The sequence below is a fragment of the Anser anser genome, assembly GCF_964211835.1.
Source record: "Anser anser genome assembly, chromosome: Z".
NCBI lineage: Eukaryota > Metazoa > Chordata > Aves > Anseriformes > Anatidae > Anser > Anser anser.
The window spans coordinates 36,171,402-36,185,488 of record NC_139723.1 but is presented as its reverse complement, the minus strand read 5'-3'; the positions used below and the strand labels follow the sequence as shown (position 1 = coordinate 36,185,488).

Here is a 14,087-nt window from a genome sequence, read left to right as displayed (position 1 = left end):
CACAATGAAAACAGAAGGATAATCAAGGATTTGCCACAGATTCTCACACAAAAGAAGATGGCTAATTTTATTTAAATTGTGGTTTGAAAACTGCATTCATCCACTCGAACAGTTGTCATATCTGACTACCACCAAAAGCACTAAAGACCCACAGTACTGGAGTATGCATACAGTGTAGATTCCCTACATCACAGGCTCAAGCCATCCACATATCTGATTCAATCTGCTTGTAAAAACAGAAGCCAAGCTAACACATAATGTGTGAGTTTCTTTATTAACTTTGATACTGGCACCCAGTATGTACTTGCATGACTTCCAGGGGTGCACCCCATGAATTTCAGCAGTGCCACTGCTTGTACTGCTTTGTCAGGGCTTTCTGAAGAAGCTGTGGGAGGACTTAGTCCTTCCAGGATACACATGCACTCAGAGCAAAGGCACTTGTGGAAAAGCACCATTAAAATGATCGCTTGGCCCATGACCAAAAACATCACATTAACAGCTTATGAATTAAGGCCAGCCAAGTTTTGTCAAATAACCCCTCTTAGGCCACAGTTTATGTGTATAGCTGAGAGGTAACTCTGGTTAACTCCAGCTATAAAATGTCTCTGTGGGCAATAAGGTTGTGCATCAGGCATACCAGGCCATTACACAAATGCAGTCTCCGCTCTAGAGGTATGAGCACTCTGTTACAAGCAATCTAAGCTCTTCTATTGCTCATTTTACAGAATATTTCCAGTGCAAAAGCTTTTGTGTTTAGCATCATTACCTCAGCTGACCACAAGCCCAGAGTAATGCCCCAGTGTGGCTGAATAATACTTTAAAAAGGGAGAATGCCTTGATATTGCACTCTTTCCTTGATATTGCACCTTTTCTTTCTCTTTTTTCTTTTTCTTTGTTTTTCTTTCTTTCTTTCTTTCTTTCTTTTCTTTCTTTCTTTCTTTCTTTCTTTCTTTCTTTCTTTCTTTCTTTCTTTCTTTCTTTCTTTCTTTCTTTTCTTTCTTTCTTTCTTTTTTTCTTTCCTTCCTTCCTTCCTTCCTTCCTTCCTTCCTTCCTTCCTTCCTTCCTTCCTTCCTTCCTTCCTTCCTTCCTTCTTTCTTTCTTTCTTTCTTTTCTTTCTTTCTTTCTTTCTTTCTTTCTTTCTTTCTTTTTCTTTCTTTCTTTCTTTCTTTCTTTCTTTCTTTCTTTCTTTCTTTCTTTCTTTCTCTCTCTCTCTCTCTTTCTTTCTTTCTTTCTCTTTCTCTCTCTCTTTCTTTCTCCCTTTCCTTTCCTTTCCTTTCCTTTCCTTTCCTTTCCTTTCCTTTCCTTTCCTTTCCTTTCCTTTCCTTTCCTTCCTTTCCTTTCCTTTCCTTTCCTTTCCTTTCCTTTCCTTTCCTTTCCTTTCCTTTCCTTTCCTTTCCTTTCCTTTCCTTTCCTTTCCTTTCCTTTCCTTTCCTTTCCTTTCCTTTCCTTTCCTTTCCTTTCTTTCCTTTCCTTTCCTTTCCTTTCCTTTCCTTTCCTTTCCTTTCCTTTCCTTTCCTTTCCTTTCCTTTCCTTTCCTTTCCTTTCCTTTCCTTTCCTTTCCTTTCCTTTCCTTTCCTTTCCTTTCCTTTCCTTTCCTTTCCTTTCCTTTCCTTCCCTTCCCTTCCCTTCCCTTCCCTTCCCTTCCCTTCCCTTCCCTTCCCTTCCCTTCCCTTCCCTTCCCTTCCCTTCCCTTCCCTTCCCTTCCCTTCCCTTCCCTTCCCTTTCTTTCCTTTCCCTTTTTCCTGTCCTTTTTCCTGTCCTTTTTCCTGTCCTTTTTCCTTTCTTTCCTTTCCTTCCTTCCCCTCTTTCCCTCTTTCTTTCCCTCTTTCCCTCTTTCTTTCTTTATCAAAAATATTGGAAGCAGAGATTTCTGTTTCATCCATAGACTCCAAGGCTATCAACATTTCCTGTTGAATGTACATAGATCCAGCTTAAAGACCTGACCTGCCAATACTAATTCAAACTAGCCCAGGAAATAGTTATTTAGGAAAATTAGCTCAAGGATTATGGCATTGTTCTTCCATTTTGTGGTGGTTTTACTTGGGTGGGCAGCCGAGCTCCATCTCAGCTGTTCCTTCACTCCCCCTCCTCAAAGGGAAAGGGGGAGAAAATATGAAGAAAGGGGTCAAGGATTGAGATAAGGACGGGGAAAGATTACTCAACAGTTATTGTAACAAACAAAAACAGACTCAGAGTAGGGAGATAGTAACATTTATTGCCTATTACTAACAAACTAGAGAAGTGAGAAACAAAGGAAAGAAACCAAAAACACCTTCCCCCATCCACTTTCTTCCACCTCCTCCCCCCTTGAGCAGTGCAGGGGAATGGAGAATGGGGGCAGTGGTCGGTATATAGCACTACGTCTCCTCTGCTCCTTCATGGTCACTCTGCCCCTGCTCCCCGTGGGGTCCCTCCCACGGGATGCCGTCCTTCCCGAACTGAGCCTGCGGGGGCTGCCCACAGGCAGCAGCTCTTCAAGACCTGCTCCCACACGGCTCCGTACCACGGGGTCCATCCATCCCCCAGGAGCAAACTGCTCCAGCACGGGTCCCCCACGGGTGGGCGGCAGCTCCCCCCAGACCCCCTGCTCCTGCGTGGGCTCCTCTCCACGGGCTGCAGCTCCGGCCCGGGGCCTGCTCCTGCGGGGGCTCTCCATGGGCCGCAGCCTCCTCCAGGCCACATCCACCTGCTCCACCGGGGGCTCCTCCACGGGCTGTAGCGTGGAGATCTGCTCCGTGTGGGACCCATGGGCTGCAGGGGGACAGCCTGCTCCACCAGGGGCCTCTCCCTGCACAGGCCGCAGGGGAACTGCTGCTGCCTGCCTGGAGCACCTCCTGCCCTCCTGCTGCACTCACCTGGGGGCTGCAGGGCTGCTTCTCACTACTCACTCTTTCCAGCTACTGTTCCCCAGCAGTTTTTTTTTTTTTTCCCTTTCTTTTTTCAACTCTTACAGAGGCACAAACAATATTGCTTATTAGATTATTGGATTGTCTCTGGCCAGCGGCAGGGCCATTATCTAACATGGGGCAGCTTCTAGATTCTTCTCACAGAAGCCACCCCTATGGCCCCAAAACCTTGCTACATAAACCTTGCTGCTACCAAAAACCTTGCTACCAAAACCTTGCCACATAAACCCACTACACATTTTTAAAAAACAGACACCTTTTGAGTGTTTGCAGTTGCCCCATCTGGAAAACACTTTGACATAAGATTGCCCTTTTCTGGAGACATCAGCTAAGTTAGGGTTAGTAAGTACAGTGCTTTGTATTATTATTATTATTGGGTGTGCAGAAAAAGAAATCCTGTAGGAGAAAATAATTCTAAGTAGATTATATTTTACTTAATTTAAAGTTTTGTAAAAATGCAAAAATAACTATTCAGAAACATTTCGCAAATGTAGAGAAACAGCGTGTGGGGTGTTTTCAAGCTGTTCTCATTTATTGCATCTTAGTCATTGCTTTTTTTGTTTGTGAGCAAACATGAAATATTCAAATTTAGTGGCTGTCAATACAATTACCTGTACTTCTGCAGCCAAAGGCCATCCTCTTTCCTGTTCAAAACCTCCCTCAAGGAGAGGAATTACGCAAGCACAGTGTAATAAAAAATGCCTAATTACATTGCTTTTTTGGGTAGGGCTTCCCCCACTTTCCGACAGTGAATTGTTTTGGAAGCAATCTATTTGTAGTTTCAATGCCAGTGGCGTCACAAGTCCTTTCTTACAATATTTCTCACTGTCGTTTACTGACAAGTTTATAATCTTTAAATGATTTATTAGTAGTTGTAGGAGTGAAGTGCAATACTACAAACAATATCCTGTAGTAGCTATGAATACTAGATGACAGCATATGAAGATTTCAGCAAGTTTTGTATGTTCCTCCCTTAAAGCAGGCTTTGTTTCATTCCCACAGTTTCTTTCTGAAATCTTCGCAATCCAGAAGGTGGTTTAGGGTATGCACTTACCAAAGCCAAGTCCAGTTTCGTTTAGATGATTCTTTGGAATGGTATCCTGCAAAAGCCACTAGCAGGTGCACTTACTGAAGTAAGATACAACTGACTTCGTTATGGTTAACTTTCAGTCTTAGTGAAACTTCTGTTGAATTCTACAGGAGCTGCATCTTGTCCCCAAAATTCTGCACAGAGGATTGTTATGGATATGCTTCTCTGAGAGAGGAGATGGCCATCAGAGAAAGCATGAATCTCAGGAAGGATAGTGAAAGCAGAGGAGGCTTGCCAAACGTGGCATTTGTTTGCCAAATTCACAGAGTAAAAGGTATCTTTTAATGTTAGCTGATACTTGATGTTTCTGCCTGCTAACAGAACCAAATGCCAACCAAGTGGCCAGCCCTCAAATTTGTTAGTCAGGGAAGAACATACAGCAGGACATTGATCTCAATACTGTTAAGAACAGTGAAGTGTGGTCGTTTCCAAAGGAGGTAACTTCTCAAGAAATAAGCAGCTGGTTTTTATTGCACGATCCTGCCAGCCACACTAGGGTTTTTCAGATTGGATTCTGCAATGGGCCCTGCTCCCATTTGGGCCCCAGAGCTGTATGGTCAGGCTTTCAACAGAGCAGAGAGGCTAAGTTGTTTTAGAAATCTGGCCAAAAATGTGTTATAATGCTAGGGGTGGAACCCGGGGCAGAAGAAGTAAAGAGAAACCATTATACTTTTCTAAGTGCTTTAGTCACACATGCACTTGCTAAAAATGAGGTTGGTGCAGAATACTTTAAGGTCTGCCCACAGGGCTTATTTAAAATAGTAATTGAAAGTAGCAATAACTTATGTGGAACTAAGACAGCTGGCTATCTGAGATTTTGACCAAGACACTGACATTGAAAAATATTAATGCTAGCTGAAGAACAAGAAGCCAAGGACATATTGGCAAAGAAAGGGACCGAAAGAAATTCAGTTTTGCCATGTCAGGGTATTATTTGTTTAATTTCAGATTAGTTAATACTTTTCAGTTTTGTTTTTCTCTTCATCATTTAATCAGCTTGCATGCATCTGACTATCCCAAGAGTATTTATGCTTAGATTTGCAATGTATTACACAGAAAAACCCTAGTTATTATCAAAGGAAAAGGAGAGAAATAAATCTATAAGCTCTGCCGAACAGAATTTTTCTTTTTTACTCTAGCATGAAATTAGCATAGAAATGACTGAAATCCATGCAGTGAATGCTTGTTTGAACATGTAATTTAGTAGAGCAGAATATACTTCATAATTAGAGATTTGTTTTAAAGAACTTTGGAGATTTAGTTTCTATGCTGTGTAGTAAATATTTATGCACTATTCTGCTAAGTTACAAAAGGAAAAAAAAACTACCTTTTTATTGCAGTAACCATAGTGATGCACAGAATAATGATACAACAAGGGACATAATAAGCATATATTCTTTGAACAGTGCCCATATATTTTCCAGATTCTATTACCATATTAAACTATCAAATGTTTAAGTGGCCATCAGAGAGAAGGAATAAAAACCAAAAATCAAAAACTCAGACCAAACCAAACCAAAAAAAAAAAAGCTGTTTCTCATTCAGGCTAAAGTCCACTTTACTTTACCTGTTTATCCATGATTTTACTGGGTAAGTTCCTCTGAAAGAAACTGTCAAATGAATTTGCAACCAGAATGATTTTTCTCTTAGCGGATGTTTCTTTTCCTTCTTTATTAGTCATTCAGAAATTAAGTAATAGTGGGGATAATGGAAGAAGCGTCTCTGCTTACCTTACCCTTCTGCTATACTGTGGTGCTATCATTACCACCACAGGGGAGCAGAAATCTCAGTGGTAATTCTGACATATTACTGCAGAACACATTTCTACACCTACTGTCTTACCTTCCAAGATAATGTCCAGGTTCCTTCAACAGTGTGGATCCTTTGAATGTGATCATCTGCATTGGAAATTTCTTAAGGTGGCCAAGAAGAAATAACAAAGATGAGAATGGTATTTGAATTCTTATCAGCTAACCTTACAATCCCATTCCTCTAGCTTTTGTAGGGGAAGCTCTTCCCTTCTATTGAGAATCTGAAGATTTTCTTGAGGTAATCACATTTTTTCCCTTCAGATGAAGAGCTGTTTTTTTTTTTTTTTTTTAAACACATTTTGAGGTGAAATTTTAGAACCTTTTAGCTGTGATAAGACTAGGGTTCAATACCATGCTGTGTGTGGTGGTGGTACTGGACCCTAATGCTTCTACTTGGCATTTGACTGACCAGCCACTGTCACTACAGCCACCGGACAAATGTTCTAGTCCCACCTGTCCATAACCATTCTCAGTGCAGTAAATACTGAAAAAGATAAGCCATGCAATGAAACAAGGATTGGAAAACAGATTTCCAGATGAATGCTGCCTCTTCAATCACTGATAGAGATGGGTGTAGAGAGACAGTCTACATCTCTAACAGGTACATAAACAACTGAGTTTTTTTTTGGATGAAAAAGATAATCTTCCTTGGCCCCCCAAAATGCTTTGAGCAGAGGCTGATTGGGCAGGAATGTGCTGAACATACTCACTTGTCAAGATCTACAGGTTAGATGGAAAGGGAAATACCTAACTAACTCAATGTTTTCAAGTCTGAGGCAGTCCTGGGCACACTAAGCAGACCTTTAGGAGCCAGAAGAACATTTGTGGATATTAATCAACTCCAGGATGAGACCACAGTTGAACAAAGGTCTTAAGAAACTCAGGGTTGGAGTAGTGGCACTAAATTGGTCAATTATAGACCTGAAACATAGAAGTTCACCACAGGCACCTAGTACAGAAAAAGTAATGGTTTGCTTACATGGACAAGTGTGGACAGACCCAAGCTCCGTTGAGACACTTTGGACAGGAGGCATGTTGCTCTGATGGTATGACATTGTGTTCAAGCTAATAAACCCAGCCTGTACATACAAGGCTTCCTAAGTCAAGCGTAGCACACTGCTAGCACAGCTCTTAATCTTTCATGTAACATCCAGCCTCCTTCAAGCAGAAATTGAGTTAGCTTCGATCCACTTTTTCATGTCCATGGAGGCTGATTTAAATGAATTCCCAGAAAGCACACAGCGGTTGTTGGCAGAACAACGATTTATTCTCATTTTTGAGACTAAGAAAGAATTTTGCATAGGACAAAATGGAAAGGATTGTTAAAAACTTATTGGTCTTAATCTAATAATTTAATCACTTGATTCCTTTTGTCTTTACTTTCCTTCCTAGGCTAGGATTTACCCAATCTACCTAAGTTAAAGGGAGCAGAGGAAATCACAGTTTCTGTAAATTTCAAATTAAGATTTGTTTCTTTTTCAGACACATAATCAGGCACCTAGAAGGCAACAGAAAACACACTTCATATTAAAATGACGTTATACTGAAATGGTATTGGTTGTCCAGACAAACCTTCAGCAAGATTCTTTGACCCATGCTTAAGATCAGACAGGACAGGCCATGTCAGGTGAGAACAGCATTCAGCCACATCAAAAAGATCCAGTCACAGTCAATTTTATTCACAAAAATAAGTGCAGTGGTTTGTGTCTTGCAACTCAGAAAACTTACTCATATTTCTGCTTCCTCTGTCTTTAACAATGCTCAGGCCAAATAAGCACATGTAGCACTTTTACATTTGCATTTTATTTCCAAGTATGCATAATCGTTTTTTATCATGCATTTCTCAAACGTCAATAACTTAAGCATTTACCTCATGGCATTTTCCCAGTTTGACATCAGTACCCCATAATAATGATGTGCAAACACACTTTTACAAGCCTTTCACAGGATACCACATATTATATCATGAAATGAATGAAGCAAGTGATGACAATTAGTTAAGTAATGCAAGAATATCTGCTGTAACTTGCACTTCAAGCATAATCAGAGGTGGAAAAGGCCAGAAGTATGAGGTCATCTCACAGGATAAGAATGCTTGTAGTATGCTAATTGCAATGTATTTCCTATAGATGCAACACAAATTCAGCTGAATAGTATCTGATTGCATGGCAAACATTGCTGTCTTTGTAAATTCTCACAACTTTGCCTCACATTGAACCATCTATTCACATATGATGTAATAGCTGTTCTCAGAAATTAGATACCTATTCTTTCCTTGAGGTAGAAAGATGAGTAACTTTCCATGAATCAAACTGATGAGAACATTCCCTTAAGGAAAAGCATTGTCTGTATACCACAGGTTTATTAAAAAAAAGAAAAAAAAAAAAAAGAAAAACCCGTTTTACACTTACCCATAGCAATTCAACAGACAGTCCTCCTTCTTCTTTCACATTGGCAATAGTCCAAAATGTCAAAAAGGACAGGGAAATGTGCTGAAAAAAAATCTCAAGGTCATGAACAGTTCTTATCACTGAGGACACAATTGCTTGTAGTTGTAAATGTCTCAAAGCAGATGTTGGGCAAGGACTTTTTATGAAACCTGGAGAAGAGCACCCCTTTCTATAACACTCAGTCCCAGGGATCATTCTTAAAAGAACAACAACAACATACCCATTACCTTTTGCATATATATACATATATTTATATTTATTTATATTTATATTTATACATATATATATATATATTTTTTTTTTTTTGTAAAAAACCCACAACCTATCTGAACAACCAACAGATAAAGTAGAAGCACCAAACCAAATGTCTCAAGGGAAAAAAGATGGTTAGACCCCTTGACAGGTTAACCTCCAAGCCCAGGCTTTGGTGTTATGATGACAACTCCATTTCATGGTGCTTCTGGGATGTACTGGGATAACTCAATGAGAAATGCCACACAGAACCCTATGCATAAAAAGTATAGCAGACAAAGAATATAAGGGATGACTGGGACCCTGCCCACTCTGAGTGTTTCTGCATTTCTCTGGCTAGTACCAGGAGTGTAGCTGATTTTGCATCTCATGGTACACCTCTGCAGTGAATGTGTCAAACAAAGTCTTACAGCTTAATCCTCACTGCCTGGGCCTGCAGATGATATTTTCAAGGAAAATATTGAGAATGTTTCCCACAAAGAAAAACAAAATCATAGTGTCTTCTGAGATCATTTTGTCATTGCTTTAAATATTTTCTATTTCATCTTTTTCCAAATTTAAATTAGATTATCAGCTCCTCACTTACTGTTTCTGACATCATTTAAAGAAAATAACTTCATCAACTATTTTTTTTTTTAATTTTTTATTTTTCCTGAGGCAACCGTACCATCATGTTATACACGAAAATATTTTAGGTAAAGTTACATACGCTGGTTAAAATTGATTGCAGACCTATCTGTCTTGCCAGTCTGATAAACAGACACCAAAGTTCAAAGTTCTTAATATAAATGGTTCACACAATTAAATGTTTCACACCATGTAACTTAAATGTGTATGTCTAAGCACCTATATATGTATGTATGTATATATGGTGTGTGTATATACACGATATACCTGTATATGCATACATACAGTATGCATACCGTATATATATATACACACACACCTATAGAGTATACCCATACATATATAGGATATAGTTTTCTTTTCCTTTATTTTGATTTTCCGTTACAGATTTCCTAACAGGAAAAATGTGAAAATGTGAAACTCAAGCTTGCAATCTGTTTGAACTCCAAACTATGAAAGTTGTTATGTGTTATGCTATAGTTATACTTAAATGCATATCACTAACTTAAATGGCTATCACTGACTTAAGAGACATAAAGGTATAATGGCAAAAAAAAATTCTCTCAAACAGCCATTGAAAATCACAGGTTCAGGGAAAATTACACTTAAAAAAGATACATACATTTTTTCAGTGGTCACAAACACACACATACACACACACACATACACAAACATAGGAACATATGTGATAGAAACTATATGTATACCAACCACTATTAACATGGAAGTATTATCAGGCCCTCATTCAATTATTTCAAAAATACTTAGCTGGTATTTTGATGAAGATTATTTTTTCTTTTTTACTCTTCTTCAGTCTAAGTGGATGTCCTTGATGAGGCTGCTGGTACCACCTCTCTGTGAATGACATACAGAGAAAAAGAGAGAGAAATGCCTCTTCAGAAACGAGGCAGCAGTGTTTTCGGCTTTTACCTGGAGGTGAGAGAGCTCACCAGCCATGGCACAGTGGTAGCTCAGAGCCTTTTCCCCAGTGGTGGAGAGGTAAGGCAAGAAGGTTGTGGGTGAGCATCCTGCAGTCAATCTCTCTGAAGGTTTTTTCTGAGCAACGGCTTTGCTGGGGATCAGACCATCCATGAGTCTGCTCCTCTTGTCCCCCAGATTTCAAGTCTTGCTTCAGCCAGAAGCTTGCAGCCCACTTGCGAGCATAATAAAATGTATGCAAAGAGTGAGATGTGCCCTGGAACAGCTCATGGGCCTCCCCCCCCGAGTGATGGTTATCAGCAGCTGTTTGCTTCTGTGTCCCGCATGCAAGTTATTTTCTTTTCACCCCTCTCCTTGGGGTGGGAGGAAGGCTGAACGGGTAGAGGTTTGCATCAGGCTACACAGCAGCAGCATCCTGAAGTGTCAATTCCAAAATGTATGTCTAATGGAGGCATTTCTGTTGTCTGGGATGGAATTACACACTGCTGTCCTCTGAGCATGCATGTTCTGCCAGAAGGACAATAGTAGCACTGTTCCTCTGCAGAGTGGAAATCTTTCTGTACAAATACTGAATAATACTTTCATTATATTCCCTGCCAGTGCTTCTGAGAAAACCATGGCATCCCACTTTACTCAGTAATATCACATGGACACCAGCTCCCTCAAAATCAGATTCACTCAGCATGCTGTTGTTTGCCCATATGTGGTGAATGCATGAACCAGATAGAGACAACTTGCAAAAATCTTGATTTTTTTTTTCTAATTTTAAAGAACAGATTTGATGCTGAAAGCCAACCTGTCCTAGCCTAGCAAGAAAATTCCTTCCAAAGTGAACAAACTATCATTACTGAAAGCAAATTCCATGCTGATGTCCATCATGGAGGTCTATGTATCCCATTTGCTTTATTTTGAAGCAAACCCTTTCAACAGTGTCCAACAGTAGCAAATCTACTAAAATTCAGATTATCTTCTCTCTGAAGTTATCCTCTCACTGTCTGTCTATTCTTTTGTGAAATTCTTCATGCTCTAGATGAGCCTTAAATGTTTTGGGGAGAAGAAATCAGCGAAGTCTGGATGACTGAATTTTATGAATCAGCCTGGCAAGTTAATGGGAACAACATTTTGTTTTTGATTGAATTAGAAGTAACCATGGCAACAGGATGTCTCAAAATGTTTTTGTTTTTCTTAATTAAGAAAGAAGAAAAACACTACATGTCAATCCAGTTCATTTGCTTAACCTGAAATAACATGATTCATTTTAGGTTTGATCTTGTAAAACTTTTTATCCATTTATTCCTCTTTAAAATTTACAATATGAAAAAAAAATATAGAAAAGGAAACTTACAGTATCTCAAGATATTAATTGTATCCATTACATCATTTTCAAAATGAAAAAAAAAAGAGGAATTCTGATATATGATATTTGACCCAAATTTAAAAACACATTTTGTCTTCTTAAAATTGGTCTACTCAGCCTATATAGAAATGAAATCAAATAGTACTTCAACTCCTAAATTCTTCGGATGATTTAAGAAAATGAGCTCAAGAAGCAATGAGAACATTTTTCTGGCTGTATTTTAGGATCTAACCTTGAGCAAACTTTTGCTGAAATGCCAGTGCTCTTGTCTCAAAAATACTCCATTTGAATGAAGTTATTCCAGCTTTATACCACTACACTTTGAAGAGAGTAAGGCCTCAGAAATTGAAATCTGTACTGTGGATTTCTGTGACTAGTTTACAGCTGGCAAACTGCAATCCTTTTTTTATAATATAAACAAAACATGGATGCTTGGGATTAAAACTGGATTCCATTCTCTATTCTGTCTGCATTTGTAAACAGCAGGCATTTAGAAAATGGGTATCAGGAAAAAAGATTGCGTTTCTTTCTTGGGGGAAAAATGCAAAGACAGTCAGGGCAAGACAACAGGTTGTCCCATGGATTACCAATGTCAAAAAAAATAATAATAATAATGCTATTTTACAAAGAAAAAACATGATTTACAGAATGTCTTTCCCTAACATCAGGTTTATGTGTGAAAATGTGCCCCATGCTTCCAAATGTACTTGTGGTCTCCTGTCTGGTATCACCAGCAACAATGGCGAGATGCTCTTCTAGTAAAATGAGCAGACCTTTTGAGCAGTCCCATATTTCCTCTGTCTCCTGACAGTTTCTAGGTGGGATTGAGCCCATCAGCCTGGTATATCCTGCACGCCCTGCAGCATGCTGGCGCTGGTGACAACAGCAACATCCACCACACCAACCTGGTGGCAGAGGGGCATGACCCCAGCACTCCTTCTCGCACCTGGTGCCAGACACGTACAAGGACCACTTCCTCTGCAGGTGCTGTGGCTGATTCCACCAAGCCATTAATGCTGCAGGCAGGTGCTCAAGACATGCCTCTTGTGGAAGGAGTGGGAATATAGTATGTCCAGATCAGCAATTTTAGCTCATCAAGGGAAATGAGGGCCTATTAACAGGAGGCTTGGTGATGATACTCAGCTGTAAAACCCATGTGCACTTGTTCACATTATGAGATGTGTCTCATCAGGGCAAGTAAACCAAACAGAGTTATGTGTCAATTCACTTCTACCCTGTGTGTCACAGACAAAGTGAGCTGTAGCCATTTCCAACTCAAGACAGAGGGGAGAGAAGATTTACTGTTTACTCTATGCTGTGTGTGTTTGGATAGGTAAAGAGGAAAATACATTTTTTTCATTATTTATTTATTTATTTATTTTCTTGGATAGTTACACCACGAAGGATTACAGAGGACTTGTACTTTTCAGCAAGCAACATTTTGAAACACAAACCCGCCGATTTCTCACTCAGGCTTTCAATGGAGCTATTGGTTATTGACAGAACTGTTTGAATGTCTGGACTGCTGGTCATTTAAGTAAGTGTGACGTTCCCTGATTAATTCACTAGGACCACTGCTTGTACAGGCATTTCTATTCAGCTAGCTTAAATGCCTCTTTCAACACATTCTTAAGGACTTGGTCAAATAGCTGCTGTTATTGGTATGTATTTGCTAAATTTTAATAAAAACTGGAATGATCCATTACATTTCTTTCCAAACACACTGGACATAAGCATGATGGGTTTTCTTTCACTGTTTAACCATCACAATGCAGTGCTATGGAACAGAACTCTTCCCATTTATAGGATGGGAGCTTAATAACAACCTGCACTGTGGATTTCCTGGCTCTAGTGGGGTTAATTTTTTAAATTACTTTTAATCTGTTGGATTTTTGAATCTTTTCTGGACGATATTGTTAAGTCTGTAAAAGCTGGTGCTAAAAAAAAAAAAAAGAATAAAAAAGGAAAAAAAAAAAAAAGATTCCACTGTTTCCAGATGACCAGAAGGCAAAAAATGTTGGTGGTCCTTTCCTTTCAGTCCTACAAAGAAATAAGAAGAGTTTTTATTTCTATTTAAATGGTTAGGAGGGGGTTTTCATCCACGAAATACACTCATTATGCATTTCTGGACAGGGTTGTAAGGGAATGATGTTTCTGTTAGCATTTGGGGTCTATTTAAAAATCTGGTTCATTACAACTATGTTTAAAATACGTGCTTGAGAACTTTTAAATGTTTATTATTGACCAAAATGATTGCACCATAATAACAGAGAACACTTTTCCTCATGTGAATTTGCACCCTGTGGACAGTGTAGCATGAAACAGATTCTGTGTAATAGATATTTCTATTTTTATGTAATAGATATTCTGTGTAAAAGATATTTAAGAGCACGGTTACCAGACCACTAGACTACCTCAGTCTTAGAGCTATTGCTGTTCAGGCTCAAGTATTACTGGGGAAGAAGAGAGAAGGAAGGAAGGAAGGAAGGAAGGAAGGAAGGAAGGAAGGAAGGAAGGAAGGAAGGAAGGAAGGAAGGAAGGAAGGAAGGAAGGAAGGAAGGAAGGAAGGAAGGAAGGAAGGAAGGAAGGAAGGATGGAAGGAAGGATGGAAGGAAGGAAGATGTGCATGGTTACTTGCAACACCAAGGAGTTCTA

At 39.4% G+C, this 14,087-nt stretch overlaps 1 long non-coding RNA gene across 1 annotated transcript; it reads right to left on the bottom strand.

The window, feature by feature from the left end:
- Positions 1-1,354: 1,354 nt before the first annotated feature.
- Positions 1,355-10,731, bottom strand: LOC310889031. Its single transcript, XR_014576332.1, has 2 exons — positions 10,087-10,731; positions 1,355-9,991 (listed from the first exon to the last, which is right to left on the bottom strand). It is a non-coding gene; the product is annotated as an uncharacterized lncRNA (long non-coding RNA).
- Positions 10,732-14,087: the final 3,356 nt, after the last annotated feature.